The sequence below is a fragment of the Plecotus auritus genome, assembly GCF_963455305.1.
Source record: "Plecotus auritus genome assembly, chromosome: 8".
NCBI classification, from domain to species: Eukaryota; Metazoa; Chordata; class Mammalia; order Chiroptera; family Vespertilionidae; genus Plecotus; species Plecotus auritus.
This window is the reverse complement of record NC_137782.1, coordinates 85,793,015-85,798,213: the sequence shown is the minus strand read 5'-3', so window position 1 is coordinate 85,798,213 and position 5,199 is coordinate 85,793,015. Positions and strand designations below refer to the sequence as shown.

At 44.5% G+C, this 5,199-nt stretch overlaps 1 pseudogene across 1 annotated transcript; it reads left to right on the top strand.

The window, feature by feature from the left end:
- Positions 1 to 3,981: 3,981 nt before the first annotated feature.
- LOC308256605 (casein kinase II subunit alpha'-like) lies at positions 3,982 to 4,879 on the top strand (annotated as a pseudogene). Its single transcript has one exon. The product of its transcript is annotated as a casein kinase II subunit alpha'-like (transcript).
- Positions 4,880 to 5,199: the final 320 nt, after the last annotated feature.

Below are 5,199 nucleotides of genomic sequence, written 5' to 3'. Positions count from 1 at the left end.
GCTTTTGTACCTTTCCTTTGTTAGGCAATTTTATTTTGCCTTTGCCATCTTCAACATAAGGTATGTTATTGTGCTATGATTCCTCCATTTTTTGAAGTTTCAAATTATAATAATTAGTGTTTACATTCCTCTTGTTAAAATGTTTGAAATGAATAAAACTATTGAAATAAATAAAAAAAAAAGACTGTACCCTTTTATGTAATGATGTTTACTTTGAATTTATATTAGTTCACACAAACACTCCATCCATGCTTTTGTTCCGGCCCTCCGGTCCAGTTTAAGAACCCATTGTGGCCCTCGAGTCAAAAAGTTTGCCCACCCCTGCTCTAGGACTTTCTTGTTAAACATATTTCTAACTAGTTTATACATTTGTCTTCATTGTAAGTAGAATACTTTTCCTATTTTATTTCTAATTACTTATTGGTGCATGTAGAGCAGGCATGTTGTTTGAATACTGATGTCTGGTGTGTATCAATGTGGAGGAGAACTAATGGAGACTGATTGGGGAGCTCTCCCCTCCAGGCCCTGCCTTGGGACCCTGGGTGATGGCCACAGAGACTGCATAAGGAGTGGGGAGTAGAGAAGGCTTTTGTAGCACCACTGAACTCTTGTATGTGAATGAGGCTAGGATAGTAGGTGTCCTAAGAGTTTCTAATCAGTATATGGGGGAAGGAGAAAAATGGTTGCCTCAGTCCCCAGAAATGGAGAAACAGCTATGCTTTACACAAAGAACAATCTTCACTTTGTCTCTTCATCTTGGGAACATGTATTCATTCAGGACTCAGCCCAGAGACCCCCCACTCTGTGAAGATACCCTGTCTCCCACAGGAAGTTTGTGCCTCTGTATTTTATGTGATCTTTGAAGTCACCTGCAAAGATTTATTGATCCCAGACTTAAGTCCTCCTTCATCTACAATGAGAGCTCTTATGGACATGGACTATGACTTGTTTGCCTGCATACCTCCAGTGCCAGTACAATGCCTGGCACACAGTAGAAGATTAATATATACTTAATTAAGCGATAGCCGCAGAAGGTAGGAGCCAGCCCCTAAAAATGGGGTTCTGAGAATAAGTTTTCAGAACGTATGGAGCAAGGATCTACAGTATGGAATGCTGGGACCAGTTACTGCATTGCTTACCAATTTCAATACCCCTATCTCTCTGCCATGACTACATGACCTTTTCAACCCTAAATCCTCTTTCTACATCACACTCTTTCTGCATTTCCCACCTCAACCCCTCAAATAGAACCCATATCCCAAATGTTACCTACCCACTGTTTAAATTACAATACTATGTTCAGTTTCAAGAGCCACAACCTCCAAGTACATCTTCCTCACTGTTTTTTCTTTCCATGTGTATTTAAATCTTCATTACTTAAACAACCTACCCCAGTCTTTAAGAACTGCCTGGTATTGCTAAGTGTCGGCTAGAAACTAGGAGGGAACCAGAAGTGGTAAGCAGGCTTTTGCTTCTGCCCTCAACACCCATGGACCCAGCATTCAGATGAGCCCCATACTAGCTTCTATAATAATAAAAGGGTAATATGCTAATTAGACCAGACATCTTCTGTTCGTCATTCCAGATGTCCTTTCTGATGAAGCCAGGGCGGGAGGGATGCCAGCCTGGGTCCCAGGTGCCTGCTGGCAGCCCGAGAAGGGAAGCAGCCTAGGTCCCGGGTGCCTGCTGGTGGCCAGAGGAGGAAAGCCCAGGTGCCGGGTGCCAGAGGGAAGCCAGTGCCGGTAGCCAGGGGAAGGAAAGCCTACTCTTGCACGAATTTTCATGCATCGGGCCTCTAGTACATTATAAGATGGAAGGTTACAGCACAAAGAACACAGGAGTGGAAACAGAACCATTTAGTTTTCCAGATCTGACTCCACCACTACTTAGCTTTGTTGACCTGGAATAAAACAACCTCAGGCTTTAAAATAAGGATAATGGCCTAAAAGGGAGGAGATTAGAGTAGCTGCTTTCCAAAGTAAATTTTTCTAAAATAATCCCATGATCTTAGCACTTCAAGGATAAGGACACTAGCTAAAGTGGGAGCACACCTTTGCCTGCAGGAATCCAGGAGCCATGCTGGGCTTCCTAGGCCCAGGCGAAAGGAGAGCCCTTTGCTCTGGGTTAGTATTTCTGCCTGGTTTGCTGACCTTAAAACTTAGGAGTCTGGATTTGGCCAGGATTTTCCCAGTTCTGCATCCTGGGAAGCCACTAAGCCCTCAACAAACTGGGATGGTCCCAATGATAGGATCAAACCTTTTTCACTTTTTGTAGCAATCCTGCTCCTTGCCTGTCAGGACAGAGGCTTTTGTCAACATCAGACTTCCTGCTAATTTCTAGCTCTGCCGGTTGACATCCGTTGATATAGGGTGCTTCCTGTCCTTAACTCATTCCTCATTAACATCTGGTCTATCACAGGACCAGACCTGTGCACTCTGCTAAACCACTCTTGGTTATTTGACCCCAAAGAATTTGTCTTTTCTTCTATGGAAAAAAAAAAAAAAAAGAAGAAGCTGGAGTTGCCATGCCAGAGGAATTGCCCTGCACATATTATGCCTCAAACCTTTGGAATGTTAAAACATGGGAAAATAACTATTGGATCAGGCCTAAAGCAACATTGTGCCCCAAAGAACTGTTTGTGAAGATAACAAAAAAAGTAGTTGTTAGGACTGCTGGACTGATGACTACTGGACTCAAAATTAAAAACATTACTTAGAATTAAATGACTGTGTGATGTGACCTGCACCGATAGAAGTGCCTTCCTTCTATTGAGGTAATTGTCCCCTTCTTCTCATAAATACACAGGGCCTTCGTCTCCTCATCAAAACCATTTGGCCTTCTGCCAGATTCAGTGCATCCCAAATAGCTATTCTTTGCCGCTCACTTTGCAAGTTCTGTTGCCTCTCACTTTGAAAGACTTTTTATTTTTAGGTTAACACTTTCCTGTGTGGCTCTACTGGTCTCTACGAGAATCCTGTCTACTCCCAAACAATAATATGTGCTTAGAAATGTGACATCTTGTGTGGGCTACATGTGGTGTGGTGACTAGGATACAACTGTCTCCATCACAGCCTCAACTCTGCTCCAGGTCAGCAAACTCACTCCGCAACAGGCCACAGAGCACACAAGGCAGGCCCAGCAGGCCCAGCAGTGTATGTTTACAGAATAGGTAGCACCCTGCTTTTGTTCACTTGCTGTTGTAAAGCTAAAGGGTGAGAGATATCCAACCTAGCAAGATTACCTTGGGCATCTGTGAAACCAATCAGCCAAGAAAGTGACTGCTGTGAGCAGGGACCTCAAACCACTCACAAGAGCTTTAATTTAGTGCACAGTCCCATTGTGAGATATTAGATAGAGGAATGGTGCCGATTGGATTTAACTGTGGGAAGAAAGACCTATAGTTTTTGGACTTTGTGTAGGCTCAGGGTTAGGGTGGTGTGTACCTGATTCACTCCAGAGTGACTTTTCCACACACCCACTTGCATGGTCTTTAACAGCGACCTATGAATGCAGACCCAATAGGAACCCCAGAGAATTTCAGCTCCCATGGTTTGATTTGAATAGTAGCATTTGACTAAGTGCACATATTTGAAGTAATCCAGAGGTTACATATAAAGTGAAGCATGGTGATGACTTAAAAAACAAAATGAATTCAGAAATAGAGCATCTCCTTTCCTGGCCAGTAGGGGCTGCTGCCTGTGGCACTGCAGCACCCCCTCTTAGGGTGCCACGCAGCTTGAGGGCAGCCTAGCCCTCTTCCCTGCCATGCCCCACCCCAGCCCACCTGCCTCCCAGCTCCTCCTCCTCCGCTGCTGTCCCAGGGCCCCGGCCTTCTAGTCACTGCCCTGGGTGTCTTGAGGCGCCCCCTGCCAGCCTTCCAGGGGCTGCAGGGCCCAGGGATAGGCTGTGGTGAACGGCCTGAGGAGCCCTGCTTACGATGAGGCTCAAGTCCCAAACTGAGGTAATTTAGGTGATTAGCAAATGGTTAGAAAACTTGGTCTAGGGAAAGGATATGAAGTATTTGAGGTTATTAACATGGTGGTTGTAAGAATTCTTAAGCCAGTGAAGATAAAGAAGATAAAACGAGAGATTAACATTCTGGAGAACCTTCCTGTGGAATATCATTAAATTGATTAACACTGTGAAGTACTCTGTGTTAAGACTCTGGCTTTGGTATTTGAATATATCAATATCAATAATATAGATTTTAAGCAACTTTAAGGATCTGGACAGACTGTGATATCTGGTTTTATATGGATGAAGTACTTCAAGTTCTGGATTACTGACCAGCAAGGGAATTGTGCTTAGAAATGTGAAACCTCCCAATGTCAGGACGGATGAATCACCAACAGGAAAAGCAGCGGCTGATACACTGGGGTCTGGCAGAGTTCTACCCTCTTGCTCAGGACTGCAATGCCCTTGTGGCCTCCAGGTACTTCAAGGGACCAGAGTCTTGTGGACTATAAGATGCATGATTATAGCTTGGATATGTGGCGTTCGGGCTATATACTAGCAAGCGATCTCAGAAAGAACCCTTCTTACATGGACAGGACAGCTACCACCAGCTTGTTTGAATTGCCGAGGTTCTGGATACAGATGAGCTGTATGGCTATTTGAAGAAGTATCGCATATACCTAGATCTGCCCTTCAGTGATATTCATGGGAATGCTGGGAAAACTTTATGCATAGTGAGAACAGATACCCCGTCAGCCCTGAGGCCCTAGATCTTTTGGACAAACTTCTGCAATACAACCATGAACAGAGACTGACTGCCAAAGAGTCCATAGAGCACCCATACTTCTACCTCACGGGGAAGGAGCCGTCCCAGCCCTGTGCAGGTAAGGCTGTTCTTGCCAGGGGTCTCACAGCAGCTGGGTGAAGACTGGAAAGCGATGAGCAATGCAGCATTGATGCTTGCCAGTAAACCAACCAACCAAATACAAATCTTGAAGGAAAACTACAGTGTGATCTGAAATTTTAGTTGTATCTTCTAAACAAAGAAGGGTAAGACCAAATAGTCTGTCAATAAAACAAACAAACTCTGGCAGCGAGCGTGATGATGCACACAGTTCAGGAACGGAGGGCCCTTTCCCTTCGGAATGCATGAGAGATGAGAGACTAGAAGTTGTTGCGCAGTTACCTGTACTGAACAGGAGACTGCTGTTGAATTAACCCTTTTGGTCAACAAACTGTGGCTAT